General features: G+C 44.3%; 1 protein-coding gene across 1 annotated transcript in view; it reads right to left on the bottom strand.

Moving 5' to 3' along the window:
• Positions 1 to 17,690, bottom strand: part of LOC105563441 — a 33,778-nt gene extending 16,088 nt beyond the window's left edge. The window contains exon 1 of the mRNA XM_012015044.1: positions 17,441 to 17,690. The gene's annotated coding sequence lies outside the window, so the exon portion shown is untranslated. The remainder of the gene's footprint in view (positions 1 to 17,440) is intronic.
• Between the last annotated feature and the right edge of the window lie 20 nt (positions 17,691 to 17,710).

Raw genomic sequence — 17,710 nt, 5'->3', positions numbered from 1 at the left:
AGATCGCAACAGTCGTTGTAACTGTTCCCTCTAATCCACCGGTGTAACCGCGTACGGCCGCATCATGCCGCAAACACCTCGAGGAGGCTTCTTACGCGTGTATGAATGCGCGACTGCGAGGATGCAAAATCAGGTGAATCAAAGACAGTGCGGACCGAATCCTTTGTGCAACGGCGCGAGGAACGCGCTGCATCATCCATCTGGACGAAGCGTACGCGCGAGGAAAAACTAGGCATATACCTACCGACACGCACACGCACGCACCTACATACTCGCACGCGTAAATAAGCTTTTCTATTCCGCGATGTAAACCCCAGGTGCGCGCGTGTAACAGCGAAAGATGCACGAGCGCGTGTCTTTTTACGTTACGTTTAATACCGATCACCTTTATCGGCCGGTGTTATCCGCTGTCCACCGGACCGTGGCGACGGTCTAAAAACACACCTCGTTAATCCCGGGAAGTGGTCGAAAACAAATTCTCTTTCAATCCCGGTATCTCCCAGTGGGGCGCAAGGTCGCGCCATTTTTTTAGCTACACTCCGAGACTGACATATCTGTAATCAGCTTGACGAGACCTTTGGTACCTACTTTGCGACCGAAATCGAATGCGAAAAAAATGGGGCCATTTGCCTACGGAGCACTTGTTCTCACTCTTTACTTTTTCATATTTCTTATTTTTCTAAAGTAAAATTCTAAAGTAAAATTTCCAACCCTGGCTGAGGGTTTCGTAATAAATTTAAAAGATGATATTTGGACACTAACATCCTGTCACGGCCCTCAGTCCTTTATTCCTCCAAATTCGTGTTTGTCACATTTGAGCCGTACGAATTTTATTAATTTGTTAAAATTTTAAGGCTTTTTAAGGTTTATTTTTCCAAGGGTGATTTGCGTATATAAAATGTTTCTAGATGCAAAGAACGCATTGCAGATTGGGCCTTATACTTGGTGCGAGACACCACCGTGTCCCTTGATTTCGAAATCGATGCGATATCGGAGATACGCGCGAGAGCACGGAGAGACCTCGCCGTGAGGCGGTTGCGCAAATGCAATCGCGAGACGATTTACGCGGCGAGCGAGGATATATCACCGCGGCGGTGCCGCAGATATACCGGGCGCGTGCCGGTTGACCCCGCGCGTGGGGGTCAGCAGGTGGAACGCGTGTTTGACGAAAGATCAGGTATGCGAGATGTGTGGAAACGCGCGCTGCCTTATTTATGCGTGTACACGCCCCTGCATCCTGCGCGCGTTATTACCCGCGGCAGCTCGCACGAGGTTGGACTACACCGCGGCCGACTGGTGAACATTTCCGACACACGCGTGCTCCGCTCGGCGCATTTTCTCTTCTCTCGATAAAACAAGTTTGTCCTGTGCTTCGAGTTTTTAGACCGAAGCAATAACACATTCGAGAGACAGGTTGGCCGTCTTTGAATACATATTTGTTGCTAATGGACTGATTCGCCCGTTCGTTTTGTTTAAGGATACCCTAAAGCCGCTGGCGAACTCGATCAGTGTCGATAAGATAGGAGACGGAATTAAAAATGTCAATTATCGTCATTTTTAATTCCAAGTTCACGATGCTAGAATTCGGCCCGAGAAATTTATAACCAATCAATTTGCAACTTTAACGAAAAAGCAGCAATTTTATTAACTACACATTGCTCAGACCGAGATTTTGGATCGGATTCTAGCTTTGTCAACACCATGGCTTTACTGACAATCTGACAGATGTTTGGCAGCGATCACTCTCGAAAAAGCCTGCAACTATTTCTACACGCCATACTGCTCTTTTTTCTGGGCTATTAATCTTAGTTCTATTGTAATTGCACGATATTGTTCTTATATGTTGTCTCTAGAGTATGCTGGTCTCATTTGGTATATATTTATTGTAGAATTCTTGTATCAAGCAAATATTGTCGTCAAGTGTACCAAAAATTAGTAAAATATTTTTTTATATATAAAATCGACCAGCATAATCTTGATTTTGCTGCGTACTTTAATTCCGTAAAAGAGTTTTGCATTTCTATATTAAAGTCAATTGGAAGATTACCTCTAACAAAGAATGTCGATAAAACAGACGGCTTTAGGATCCCCTTAAGGGAATGCTGGGGTGATTCTGCAACTTTGGCACTTTTTTTACCTGGAACTGTCAAATCATGAAAACATTTGTGTAATACAGAAATTATAAGGCTTGTGCGTACAGATCAGAAGTGTTCCACTACTCGGACTAAATTAGTCGGAATAAATTATACATTACCTAACCTATAATTTATTTAAGTAAATAGATTTCTTGTTAGGCTTCGAAACTTATTGTTAGTTTCAATGATACCACGCTGTTTTCCAGTTTAGCCGGAATAGTGGAACACTGTTGGTCTGTACACAAAAGCCACGTAATTTGTGTATTACACAAATGTTTTCATGAATTGACAGTTCTAGCAAAAGGTGTAGAATCACGCCAGTATACTCCCTTAAGCACGACAAGAAGAGATGCGTCTTTACTATACCATTGCGAGCGCACATGTGAATCAGGTTATTCAGCACGAAAAAAAATTTGCATCGGTCCGCTAACAACGGAAATATTCAAGGTGGTTAAATTATACGGTTCACCCTGCATGTATGATGAATGGAAGATGGGGAGGAGAGAGGGGAGGGGCGTGAGAGAAAGACCTGGGAGGAAGGGTGGTATTGTGTTCCAGCAGGGGCGGATATCCATAATAAAAGGGAAGAAAAAAGTGTACGATACCACCAAAGTTTCCGATCGAACAGCACTGATACGGATACACCAGGACTGCGCGACTTCCAATGTAGAAGATTGTTAGACGACGCTTGGCTGGCAAATTCTAATTAAAGAAATTCATTGCGAAAAATATTACCTCAGCCTGGGTTTGAATCTGGACCTCCCTACACTCTAGGCGGGCGTCTCACCAATTCGACCACCGAGGTATATGGTAATATTTATCGCAATAAACAGTACTACTGATGACATCTTCGCGTTTATTTTTCTGCTAGAGGTCCAGGTTCAGACCCAGGCTGAGGTAATATTTTTCGCAATGAAATTCTTTAATTAGAATTTGCCAGCCAAGCGTCGTCCAGCAATTTTCTACATTGGTTAATCATACACTGGCGTTAAATAATTCCACCTCTATCGATGAGAAATAAAGCACTAAGGAAGGCCGTGAAAAGAAATGTCGCCGCAAAGTGTCAGTGTCGGGACAAATATTTCCTCATTACGGTTAATATAATCTATACTTGAGTACAAATTACCCGGTCGTCGCGTGTCGCTGAATAAATTAAGCCTTTCGCAAAAGGCGGCTGGCGCGAAAAATTATGTCAAGGGAAATAAACCGTGCAAGAAACATATTTCTGCGTGCCGTTTTGCAACTATGATCAGGTTGTGTAGTATTCGCTACCAGATCCAGTAGCCACGCGATGATTAGCACGGGAACAGTTATCCGTAGCCGGTTTGCGTGATATCGCGGTTTCTGTCGCGTCAGTTTCGAAGAAGGCATCTCTCGATTTGCCTCGTATTGCATCAACGACGCTTCAGAACCCCACGAGCGAGGCGCGTCACGGGCTGGCGGAAAAGTAAAGAAGATTTGCCGTGGGAAGGAAGACAAAGGTCCCGTGGTGTCCCGTGAAGCGAGGAGGCTCTCCCGAATCCGTGACGATCATCCTCGGCATTATAGAGAGAGAATCGAGAGCAGCAACTGGAATCGGCCCATTCGACGGCTCCAGCGACGGTCCGCGTATACGTTCCTCCTCGGCTGCGGATCGCTCCTCCCTCCTTCTCGCTCGGTTTCCTCTTTCTTTCGCTTCTCTCGCCGTCTCGACATCAGCTCCGCTCGACCTCTAATTCTCGAGCGAACAAAAACTTAATCGGTCGCTTCCTCCGTTCGCTCTTACGGCTGCGGCGGGAGGAAGGGAGAAGGATGAAAGGACGAGAGAAAAGGAAGAAGGAACGACAGGACGAGGGCTGGCCTGGAGGGCTAGCGCGACGATAGCGCGAGGGGAGGAAAGAAAATGGAGGAAAAAAAAAAGGACGGAGCCGAAGGCCGGCTTTTCCTGCAGAATACGATCGGGATTACCTTCGGCGTAATCTCCGTATCCAGTAGCTATAACCGTCTGAATTCATTTAGCCGCGCGCGGCGATACGTGTAGGTGCAACACCGCGAGGCTGCTTACCAGCCGGTTTTATACCTGGGGACCGCGCGCGCGTCTCCAACTCGAATCCCCGTGCGTAAAAGTCGCGCTTCTATCGGAGGTACAACCCTCGGATCCGGCGGTAAGAGGCACGAAGAACGAGCGCGACGAAAGAGTTGATTCGCGCGCGGAACGAGCGAGGAAAGCGGACGCGGCTAATTCATAAAAGCGAGCTGCGGGTAGGTAGGTAGGTATAAAATGGCCGGAAGCTGCGATAGTGACAGCGTGAAAAATAATGCCAGATGTTCGCTGCTTGATTGCTCATCCTCGACCGAGAGTAAAGGACGATACTGTTGGTTCCGCTTCATTGCCGCTCGTCTTTTACACGGGATTGGAAATTCCTAAAATACGCATCCAGAAAGCCAATTGCTTTTTTGTACACTGTTAAAAGAAACAACTGTTATATAGAATATTGATAGCAAATGCTTCGCTTCTGCGTAGCGAAAATTACTTGTTATAATATAGTTGCTACAGATGCATCGCAGCAACGATTATTATCTTACGAGGCAAATATTATTTCTGCATAGCACGTATCGATTCCTTTAGATGACAGTGGTACTCTCTAAAATTTTTCGAGTGAAATTTTCACTCGAATCATGCACCATCAGAAAGGATTTCTGTTACCGAGACAAAAAATATTCTTGACGCATTTATATTTCTCGCAACCTCGTTTAGTATAAAGATAAGACAATATCAAAATAAAATCAACGATTCTTATTCTCCTCTATCGAATTAAAAAAGATGGACTTACTATATTGAGACAAGAGTAACTTTATATATTCTTGCGTTTAGAATAAATTTTCTTTCCAACAACGCACGAAGTTGGCACCACGATATTCGACAAAAGACGAGACATACAATCATTCTATTCTAGATCTTAGAATTTTTCATTTATTATAAGATTAAAATATTCCTTTCTCTATAACAAATATGATTGGCGCTATATCGATCCTATTTTATGATACATTCAAGCATTGGATCCGGAAATTCTCTCCGTGTATATTTACTCCAATAAAGTGAATTAATTCATCCTAAGACAAAAAGTGGAGAATTTCATTCTTATTTTTTAAGTAAAGTCGTTACTGCAAAATTCACTCCACCTTAAAGTACGGTATTCCGCCACTAGGTGGCCGCCGAACTCGTAAGTAAGATCACGATAGGCATATAAAGGACCCCGTCGCGGGCCGGGACGGTTCTTCCGCGACAATCAGCAGAATAAGCGAAACTGTCACGTAAAGCATAGATTTTCAGCACTGTCTGTGAATATTGGAATCCAGCCTCTATATGCGATGATCACAGTGAGCGAACAATAGCGAATCCGTCCATGAATTTTATACTGTTAACAATAATCAATTAAAATAAAACATAGCACTCTTTTCAAAGTTGAAGAATCAATCCAAGTAAAGAGTAACGGCAAAAATTGCACTCCAGTCGGACTGGCAGTATTTTCCTTACTTCTTCGAGTGACATCTCGCTCCAAAAGAGTGAGATTCCACTCCAAAAAGCTTAGAGGGTATAAAATGTTTCTTTTCCGTCCGCGTGACGTTTATACTACGTTCAATGAAAAAGAAAATTGCTCAGCAATATTAATCGACGTTTTTCGCCCGAATAATTAATTCAAGCAAGCCGATGCTTGGGTAAATGCCTGAGTACCTGAGACGCGAACAGATACAGCCGCATGCGTACACTTTGGTGCATCACGGAGGTGTTAAAGGCGCGACGTTGATTAAATTTATGCCTCTGTCGGTCGTGATAAATGCGATAGTTCGATCTGGTTATAATTTGGGCCCGAGTAAAAGGAGTACTTAGGAGGTGTACGAACCTTTTAGTACGTGTCACGCTGCTATCTTCCCGCCACGATTTACGACGACGATAATAAAGCAATGACGAAAACGAAAAGAATGGAACGGATTTACTTCTCGCGTATTCCTGGCTAATCAATTTAAATACCTCTACGTAACGCCGCTTGATTAATCACCCTTGTAATACTTTGGATATATATTTCTCGAAACTCGCGAGCGAGATATTAGCGCGGTGAGAATTATCGAGGTGGGCGGACGAGAGAGCCGAGAGCTGTTGAGATGTCAATTCGCCGTGTTATTGCTGCCGTAATATTTTCGAGATAATTGACATAACGCGTTGTATATTTTACACTTTTTACCGTGCTACACGTTATATTGAATATTGTGCGGTATGTGTTGACGTTAAATTAATTAATTTCAGCGCGCAACGACGGAGCGAGGATTTATTCGCGATAAGCCCATCTTCCTCCGTCCTTAATAAATATTGCCGTTTGAGCAGCAACGGATAGACATTAGCGATCATTTATTTCGCTAATGGGAGCATAATTAATAAGCTGGGATAGCGCGATGTTTGTTGCAGTAGTCGATACGAGGACGTATTATTCACGTCGACGCGAAACACTTCACCCGAAGCGAATTATATTTAACTAACGTGGCAGCCAATGAGGCGAATATAATATTTAGCGGACGGGCGCATGAATGGTCATCTATTTATGTAAATAAACGACGCTTCTCGCGAGCACTGCCCGCGGCGGTAGGATACGCGGTCCACTTTCCAGCATCCGACCGCGCCGTAGCCTCGGATGGATGTCCGTCGCATCGAGAGTACATCCACGGCACGTAGATCTGCTTTTCCCTTCCCCTCCCGTTCCCCCCTTTTCCCGCTTCCTTTTCATTTCCTCCCTTCTTCCCCGCTGCGAGATTCCGTTACCGCGCGAGTTCAAATCGAGAGAGAAAGAGAGAAAAGATGCATGTACGCGGCGACTGCGGGGAAGGAAGAGAGAGAAAGAGAAAGAGAGAGAGACAGAGTTAAAGAGAGAAAGAAAAATCCACGGAGGTCTAGAAGCGAGAATTAAGAAGAGGAAGGAATGGAAACCCGCGCGCGCGCGCGCGCGTGCGTGCGTTGAAATGAGCTCAAGCAGAAGGAAAAGGAAAGAGGCATACTCGTTTCGCATTCTGCAGCGCGCTAGTCAGCGGCTAACTATAAGAGGAGCTAACTATAACCCAAAGTTTCTACCCCGCGGCGGCTATTTCGAGCTTCTCCTCGCGCGCGTTGTCGCACCGGCCAAATCTTGACCCCGTCCCGAGAGAGAGTGAGTGAGAGACAGAGAGGGAGAGAACGCGAGAAAAAGAGAAATAAAACTATTATTACGTGAATAATATTGAAGTAACAACATATTTTAGCATAAGTTCCATTTGTCCGACGGTATTTGCCGTCAGAGAGAAATCCTTTGAGACATAGAGGAAAAGTGCTCGGTAGAAAAGTGGGCGAAACGCGTCGGAAACGCGGGTAAAGCTTATTCTACAAAACGCAAGACGTTAAAGTCGCGACGCAAGAAATCGAGCAATCACAGCGAAATATGAGAAGAACGATCGACTGTCATTGGCCGGATCACTTGCGTTGCGACTCAGCGTCCGGCGTTTTGCGTCCGTTGTAGAACAAGCCTAATGGCACGGCTCGACGTAGACGCGAATGATCCGTGTATCGCGTGGCGCAAACGGAGGGATCCGTTAGGAATGTAGCCGCGGTATTAGCGCGTAATTAGCCGCGCGTTTGACGCGACAATTTCTATCTAAGTAACGCCCGATAATCTCCGTTAATAATTCACCCCGGCGAATTCGAAACACGCCCCGCGATTCGCGGCGAGAGGGCGGCCTCCGGACAGTCCGCGACTGCTGCCGTGAAACGCTGTTGGAAATGATCGCGAATTAAAATTATTATTAGTAATTTAATGGTGCGTTACCGTACGTTATCAGCGAGGGTATTATGACTTAACGCCCGGGTGTTCCCCGCAAGGTTTCGCGGCCGGGACGCTTTGCACCTGAGCGTACAGTTACATATAATCGTGCGCCGGGCGATAATATATAATTCTAAGCCGGTTCGCGTCCAGTTTCTATACGCGCTGTGTTTTAATTACGTTTTAGTTACGTCGCGGCGATTAAGCGCTCTCGCGCGGATCTAACGACGAGGGGTCAACGCACGGAGTCGTTTCGTTGACGCTCGCCGCCTCACTTCTCTCTCATTGGGTAAATCCCATTATTTATTTATGAACCGAGAATTCTGTTGGAACGAAACAGGATCGGCCGACATTTCCTTGGCTTCGTATAAAGTTACGCTGTTAATGGTAGCGCAACGAGTGTCTTCGAGGTGCGACGTGAAGGGAAAGAAAAACCACTGGTGCCTGTCACCCACGTGATAATCGCGGTTTAAACGATATAAATATAGCGAGCTGGATATTCCGGATCGCGACGATAAGGAAGATATGTATTAATATTTATTGATATTAACGCGCGTCCGCACGGCGCAGAGACGACTAAAACGGCTTTAATTCTGTGACGTCTAACGAGAAATCTGGAGTCGTTTAAAAGTTATCCCGCGAAGAGAATCTCGAGGTTCGATTCCCGTTGGGTTCTCGCAGCCGCGATCGGCGTGTCGTGCGATTTTCGAGCGATTAGCGTCGAGCGAGCGACTGGATCAACCTTGCGCTCTCGTCTCGCTTGAAAACGCAAAGCTCTCTCGCTCCGCTCCGCCGCGAAAACAGAGCCCGAGCACATGCTCGATGCATGCCGCGCCGGAGATCGCGTGCATCCGGTGGATCAGCGGAGTATCCTTCTCGTGTCTCCTCCGAGGCTCTCGGAGTCGCGCCGCGTTTAACCTTGCCGGGTTTCCTGAACCCGGCAGAAAAACCGATCCCGTTTCGTCCCCGTGTCTCCAGATATATTTGTACCGAGCGATCGTGACGAGACGACGCTTCGGCGCGTCCTCGCGAGATCGTCAAATCGCCGGGAATTAGCCCGAGATGATCTCTACCCGCGCTGTCTTTCTTCCGAGCGACGCGTCGTCGTCAACTGTGAAGCTCGATCTACAATACGCTCCAATAATAATCATCTTTATTTTGTTCCCCTTAGGGTTGCAATCTCTACACTTAACATTTTTAACTTAGTCTAAAACTAGTAGACTACCGGTTCACTCCGTCATTTGTTTCATCTTGCGTCGATCCCTTTTGCGCATCCGACATTTTGTTGGTCCAGCCAATGAGAGAAAAGTTGTATGTGTGGTAGTGTAGCTTTGATACAGAGAGTAGACTTACTAGTTGTACTATGTAACGACTAACAACCTCGCCCGCGGTAGCGAATACCGCGCTCTCCCCGAGGGCGAATTTCACGGAGGGTAGCTCCGACGCGAATGGCCCGATCGCCGACGTCAATCGCGTCTACGCGGGGGTTGTTTACGACGGCGCAATTTATCAATTGCGCGCTGATAACTCCCCGTTTCCGAGGTGTCTCGCATCGCGTACCAGTAGTAGTAGTAGATATGTCCGTTCCGCCCGTTGAGTACAAACGACCTCTGGATCCCTCCAGACACGTTATTGCACATGCAATACACCTGTTACTCTACGGGTTGCGTAAGTTTCCTCGGTGGCGAGCTCGCGAGTCAAACTGACCGCAAGAATTCCGAATACTTTCACTCGTTTCAGGCGCTGGCTGGCGCGGCATGAATGTCGAGAGACGGCCCGAGAAAGTATCCCAATATGTGCAGCACGATCTGATAACTGCAGGCATGAGAGCGGCCAAGATCGCGGAGGAGGAGGTGACGAGCAAACGACGAAAATAAAATTCCCGAACGCCTGCGAGTTCGGATCGTTACGGGGTAAACAGGCGCGTTAACAAAATGTGGACGCATTCCGCATTTCTTCATTCATCGTCGACAGGTGCGACGTTATGTCGTCGCGGAGGCGTTATTGTCCGAGTGTCCCGGCTGGGGAACGAAGGTTGACGAGATCTCGTATCGTGGACCGTCCTGCCCGGGTGGTCCGGGATGCATTTAGGCAGAGCGAATTCCTCTGACAACAATAGCGGATGCAGGGGGGGGAGATTTTGTTTAGATGGTGCACGCGAAAACGATTGCACGTTCGCCACTCGTGCGTTTCCAACGCCGCAGCAAGCGAAAGAAATGATAATTACTTTGAGATAAACTTTGAAACCCGATCTACAATGCGCGATTAGAAACATTTTATTTTGCAAATCAAGGCGCTTAAAAAATTTGTCGACAAAGTACAATTGTACAATTTATCAACTTGCATCGATGCTCTCAACGTATTTATCAGCTACAAAATACAATGTTTTTAGACGCAATCAGATCAAAATCTGATACTAAAAGATAATAAAATCATTATCCCAGTGAGAACACTATGAATCAACGTCGCATCGACGTCGATGGGGTCGAAACCGCGTCCCAACCGTCAGTTTTCGAAAATATTAAGTTTTGGAACATTATTTTTTGTTAACTTTATTAAATTGTGAACTTTATTGAATTACTACGCGTTCAATGTTCTGAATTTTAACATCTTATTGGAGAAAACTGCCAAGTTATTTAATATAAATTAATTTTAATGCAAAATTTAATTAAAAAAACAAAGCTCCAAAACTTTTAATTATTTTCTAAGAACAATTAAAAGTTTTGGAAAATATTAAGTTTTGAAACATTATTTTTTGTTAACTTTATTAAATTACTACGCGTTTTATGTTCTAAATTTTAACAACTTATTGAAGAAAACTGCCAAGTTATTTAATATAAATTAATTTTAATGCAAAATTTAATAAAAAATAAATAAAGTTTCAAAATTTTTAATTATTGACGTCGATTCGACATTAATGTTCTCACTGGAATGCTAGGTATTTCATACAATTTACTTGCGTTAGACAGAATGTGCAAATAATCTCGATATAAGCAAGAAATAATTGATAACTATAATTACACACGGTAATATATTATATTAATAGTAATTCTGAAAATAGGATTAATATTTCATGATACGCGCTTCTTGGATCGCTGCTTAGGGATAGATAAACAAAACAAGCCGATACGTATGCGCGCGTGCAACGCGGTCGTATTCTACAGTTATGTACGCTATGCAAAACCAACTCGACCACGCAAACTAATTCAACTGATACTATCAACTTATGATCAGGCGCGTGTGTGATTCGGTGCAGGCCGGGGCTGCCTGGAGCGGGAACAAAAGCGAAAGCTGGCGTTTGAAGCCGAGGCACATTATTCGTGTAATTATTCGATGTGGTGATATCAAGGCTCACCCGAGGCGTAAAGTGCTGGACAAGAATTTCTAACGTTAACTCCTTGTAACGGTGGAGTATCAGACAGTAATTCTCGCGATCGGTAATACGCGAATCGAGATCAAAGTACATTTAATATTTAAAGCACGTGCGGTGAAACGCCGCCTATAATCCAAGGCCTCCATCGTCACCGCGACAAACTGGCCAATATCTCTCGCTCATATAATAATTTCTGTTAATTTCCAGTTGTGTTTCAAGCCTGAATAGCAAAATCCCAGGCTGATCCGATCCCCTCGAGGCCAGCGAGACGATGTGCTCTGCATATCTAGCCTATCATCTCTCAAATCTGCGGGAACCTTGGGGGATATCTCAGCGGACGTATCTATTTAAAATTGCAAACCGGTGGCCCCCGATGGGATCTGTCGAAAAAGGCATAAAGCGACCAAAATGTGTCGCACAAAAGCCCCTAAAGAAGGTCAACCGGACTCGAGGGTCAAGCGGAGTCAGCCGATGCGATTTGGTTTATGGCGCGCGCTCGTATCCCACCCCTCTCTCGTATTATTGTATTTTCGACAATGATTTACGATAGGTGCGACCGCGCATTTGTGTTTCCCTCCAATTTTTTTTTCCTCCTCGCTCAGCAACGCGCTGCGCTCGACAGCGATGCGGCGATGCGTCGCGGGACGTCATCAGCGACACCCCGGAATTTCCGGAGCCGACGGTCGTTCGCGCGTCATTCAAAACGCCAGTATTCTTCTTTTATCGGACGCGAGGCAATAAATAATATCAAGCTCAAAGCGAAATGTGTATACGCGTAATTTGTTTTGTTTTAATTGACCGAATGTAAAGCGATTGACAACATGCTATACCTGAAACGCGATACGTGAATTTAAATTTCCTCTGCTTAAGGCACTTACACACTCCCGCCATTTATCTCGCTCTTCTCGCGTTACGAAATAAAGATATCTCCGAGCAAGGCGTAATTTGTTTTACATTCAAACCCGCTTTTTCAATTTTGTAGCTTTCCTCACGCCCACCTCTGTGCCCGCTTCACTCCATATTAAAGTTTCCAGTCCATTAACGTGTGCGCAAACAGTTACTTTTATTTATGCGCTGAATTTATAATACGTCCCCGTTTGCGCTTGGCATTTAATCATTTTCACTACTGCCGGAATTGAGAAGAGATATGCCGCTTATACATTTTCACCCAACGACATTATCTGTACGGAAAGTTTTGCACGAGAGCATACGTGACGTAACCCGTAAATCGTAAGATTAGAAATACGCAATGAGGCGTAAGGCTGTAAATCTCCCGCCGGTGGAAGAAAGTAACCCTCGCAAAAGTCTATAATGAATCCCACACGTAACAGTGACCTATCGTTGCTTACTTTCGATGCGCCGAGTTCGATGCACTCGGTCTTCGCCCATCTCAATGGACGAGCGCTGAATTGCCGCTCGCGGAAGGTAAAGAGGAAGGTTGGAAAAAAGAACAAGTGAGAACTGCAGGAAAAAAAGGTTGCAAAAATTCTTACGAAACCGAAACGCTGTTGCGCAAAAAAAAAATGGATGAAGCCACCGAGCAGTAATTTTCAGTGAATTAAGTTTAAAACGCAAAGTTGCCAATCCAGGTTGCGTATCTCAAGTAATTTCTGTAATTTGCATTACTTAAGATTACATCTTGAATTCGTTTATGCGTGATTGTATATACACGTTTACGTATTGCACAATGTTGCAAAATTTTACAATAATATTGTACGATAAAGCATGCGCGTATCTTTTTCGCGTTCTATTTATAGCGCGTGAATACGATTTCGTTGAACGATCAGGTTGAAACGGACAGTGTATCATTGTCGATCTAATTTTATTGAGGCTAATGGGAGGGCACGCGTTGACTTAAGCGACTCAAGGATTTCTCGAAGCGATTAAAAACCCTCGAGAAATATTGCCCCATCGCAATGTAAATCGCGATTGGCGCAATTAAAAAGTGGAGAACGCGTCGAGCAGGTTTAACGCGGTTATCGCGACCTAGCGAGGGGAAGCGGCGCGCCGGAGAGCGCACACGGGAGCGGAGTGCGTCTGACAGATGGCCACCAGAGATTTCCGCAAGAAAATAACGTTTACAAAAACGTTGACGAGAGATACGGCGTGAGTGTGGCGCGCGCTTTGGCGCAGCGACTCCTAGAGAGCGACGGTAATCGTTTAATCCTTGCGAAAGCGACTCGTCACGATTCAAGTGGAACCATTCGCTATACCTTTGCGTATTAAACACCAGATACGCTTGTACGTTAACTGCACTGCTATCCGCGCGGGTCTATTAGGCCAGCCCTGTCGATGGGGATTAAAGATGAGGAGATAATAAGATCTCGCGTCTAATGTTTGCCCAAGTACCGCCGGCGCATTTAAATTGCCCGGCGAGAATAATCGCGCGGCGCGAAATCGCGAGGTACGCGTGTTACATTACGCGACGTCGTCGCGCGTAATTTCGATACCGAGAATCGCGATAACACTCGCATCGGAACAAGGAACACTTTGTCGAACAAGCCTGTATACACGCGCGCCACGCTCCAATCCGCCGTAATCTCATCCGTTTCTTTACCCCTTTTCAGTTTCACGTCTGGTAGCCAGCTTCTGGCATTCAGCGGAAACCCCACCACGACGCATTATCGCCGCGCGATAAATCTCAGTGCGCCGAAAAAGTGTACGCGGCAACGATTACATTGGGACGTAAACGCACGTAAATTACCGTAAATTAATATTACACGTTTCTGGGACGTACATGACGTTTACATGGCCACGGATGCACCGAGCGTGTGAAATAGCGTTGCGATAGGTAAAAGCGAATCGACCGCCTTCACGTACTTTGCAATTTATACGGGCGCTTATAGTTCAGCGAAATGAATGCGTCGCTATCGATCTATCTCTCTTTCCCTCTCTCTCTCTGTAATTCTACCTTTATTCCCAGTTTAACGTGGTACGCTATGATTTATTAAACGCGAGTTTGAAGTCCTCACGGGGCGAATGTGTAACGCAGTGAAGAGACACTGACAATGAGAGATACATCGTTAAAGACACTTGCGGGAGACCGAAAACACGAAGACGAGCGGGCGCGCAATTTCTCGGAAGTAAATCCCAAGTTAAAGACGAGAAGTCCCGTTCTTAACTATATAGGCAAAATTTAGAACGACAAGCGTGAACTCCGGTGCGGCTTTGGACAATTGCTTTAATCAACTCCTGTAAGATAAATCTCTCTGGACGCAGAAGGTGCATGGAAAGCGGTAGTTTCTCTCGTCTGGAAAATGTGTAACTTTGCTTTCGACCTTATTCGGCAGACACGGCCAACTTTTCGTATCAATTCAATATCTCGAATCTAACAATGTTTCGATAGTGAGAGAAAGATATTAGAGTAATTGATCTAATTCTGTGTCTGACCATTTCGAATGTTAATATTTTATTACGATTCTGACTAGTTTTTTCTCTCCTATTCTTTTACGTAGCTTGTTTATTCCGTTGGTTTTTTAATTTTTTGAAATTTCGAAAACTTCTCACATGTAATTTATCTATTGCAATTCTGACGTTATTGTAATTTTCTTTAGATTGTGCTTGAAAAGGACCTGAACCAAAGGTGTCGAAATGTCGCACTTTTAATTTATAATAAACTTGGGCCAGTTAAGGTCGACATAGACTTCCTTGTTATTAAAGTAATTAAAGTAATAAAAAATCGGGAAATACATTTGTCCAACTCGAGATGGCTCTAATACGAATGTTTCATTTCCTATAGATTTACACATTTTTCACGTTTTTATTAATATGCATCTAATATTGGTATGTGAAACAATACGCTCAAAACTTTTACTGTATAAAATCGTATTCTATGTATAATCATGGGATATAGGATTTTAATACGATTTTTATAGTTGGTGCAATTTCTTGATAACATTCCTTTTGTAGAGAAAATAGATTTGAGTACTTTTTAACCGAAACTTTGTTCGTTATATATTTATTCTTTCAACGCGTGTACTTGGCTTTTTGTATTTATCCAACTCGGGATGGCTCTAATATGAATCTAGAATGTTTAATTTCCTATAGATTTACACGTTTTTCATGCTTTTATTAATATGCATCTAATATTGGGGTATGTAAAACAGTACGCTCAAAACTTTTACTACATAACATCGTATTATCATTGGATGTAACATTTTAATACGATTTTTATAGTTGATGCACTTTCTTGATAACATTCTTTTTGTAGAGAAAGTAGATTGAGTGCTTTTTTGACCGAAACTTTGTTCATTACGTATATATTCTTCCTACGCGTATATTTGGCTCTTTTTGTATTTATCCAACTCGGGATGCTCTAATATTCGCGATGCGTTCCTCTTCTCGGAGAGACGTAAAGACGCACGATCGCACTCGTCTCGCAGACGTTATTATCAATTAACCATTATTGTCGCGTATCGCCGTCGCTAACGGAGCCGTAGACGTTTCGTAATCGTGTTCGAGGTTGCGAGAACATTGAAATTATAATCGTTCCATCGCACGTAAAAGAATATCACTTCCGGATCGTCATCATTTTCACGTTACGGTGGCGCGATAAATTGCGGAATGCTGCGACATCGCGAAAATTCTTTCATTCGTAATCGACGCCGTTATTTTTCGTAATTGATTTCGATATTGCTAAAACGAAGTACAAGTTGTCACGGCGATACGTACACTGAAAAAAATTTCTGGTTGAATATGGACGAATCAGATAATTCCTTTAGGATTTACCAGAATTCCTTTAGGATTTACCAGAATTTCTGTAGGATTACAGGAATTCTGGTAAATCCTAAAGGAATTCCTTTAATCCAGATAATTCCTTTAGGATTTACCAGAATTCCTTTAGGATTTACCAGAATTTCTGTAGGATTACAGGAATTCTGGTAAATCCTAAAGGAATTCTGGTAAATCCTAAAGGAATTATCTGATTCGTCCATATTCAACCAGAAATTTTTTTCAGTGTACTTTAACCCAAGACTCGTGCCGTTTACACGCCAATTGACGTGACATTAACATTTACACGAAATTACACGTCGTAAAAAAACCTTTGCCCGTGCACTGAGAAAAAAGATTTCGCTACCGTAGCTAATCATGGTAACATGCCTCAGTGGTCGAATTGGTGAGACGTCCGCCTACACGGAAAACAATGCTGTTGAATTAAATGAAGTTGCTTGAATTAAACGTTAACGTCACGGGCTGCGACAAACACAAATAACTCACTTGTATTTGCTATGGATTTCAATTTTAAGCATTGAACTAAATATCCAGATTATTAAGACAACAATCTGATGTTTTTCATTTATTAACACTGATATTGTTTCAACGATTTCATTTCAATTACACCGCTCTTGTTGATACAACATTAATTTTCTTTCCGTGTAGAGAGCGGAGGGAAGTCCAGGCTCAAACCCCCGGCTGAGGTAATATTTTTCGCAATAAATTTTCTGCATCAAAACACTGGCCGGTTAATGTCGACTAAAAAGCTTGATTATTGTAATCACTGTTTGCCAAAGATATTTTGCCGCCGTGACTATAAATTTCTGAAGCACGGCAAACGGTTTGCTGTAGCACAGTATTTAGCTATCACAACTAAATATCAGCTGTCTATATTTTACAACTGAAATTTAGTTGCCGCGCGCAGTTTATAGCCACTGCAGCCACATTTTACTTTCCGCGCGGCAGGAACTTTAAAGATACTACGAAAAGTGATCGAATAACCGTGTTCGAGAACAACGTAACCGCTGGCGATCGATTCGAGTGCTGAAAACTGCTGGTAACACCCCAGCGATAATACCGTATTGCGCCAAATGGCTAATAATTTGTCGGCGCTGTCAATTATTCCGTTAACGCGATTTGTGCCAGCAGCTGTATTGTTAAGAGCAAACTGAAGTGATTGTATCACATTTGTAACATCGCAGTTAATGCACAGTAATGGTTCATTATGGCTGGAGTGACGCAAGGGGGGGGGGGGATGCGAAGTCGCGTTAATTCGCCATTGTCGCTGTCCGGAGCGCGGCGCTTAAATAACAAAAAGGAAAGAAAGAAATAGCGGTATAGGCGGCAAACTAATCAATTGCGATTTATTTCGCGGAAACGCGATCGCGCGGACCTACCTCTGCCGGACGCGAAGGAGACAGTGGCGAGCCGCGACGTCTTCCGGTCGCTGTGTACAAAATTCCTATGGTGCAGCGCGGAAAAACACCCCCACAGCTGCAGTACTGACGGTTCGTTCCTCTCGGAAAGGCACAGGTGTCATCGCACTGTCACGGCGCACGCAATTCACGATTGCCGCATAGGATGCCGCGGTGTGTGTCTCTCTCTCTCTCTCTTTCTCCGTCTCTTTTTCTTTTCCCCCCCTCTCTCTCTCTCTCTCTCTCTCTCTC

The sequence above is a fragment of the Vollenhovia emeryi genome, unplaced genomic scaffold, assembly GCF_000949405.1.
Source record: "Vollenhovia emeryi isolate VEMERY1.0 unplaced genomic scaffold, V.emery_V1.0 DF939175.1, whole genome shotgun sequence".
Taxonomy (NCBI): domain Eukaryota; kingdom Metazoa; phylum Arthropoda; class Insecta; order Hymenoptera; family Formicidae; genus Vollenhovia; species Vollenhovia emeryi.
Note: the sequence above shows the minus strand (reverse complement) of the source record. Positions and strands in the feature narration are given on the sequence as shown.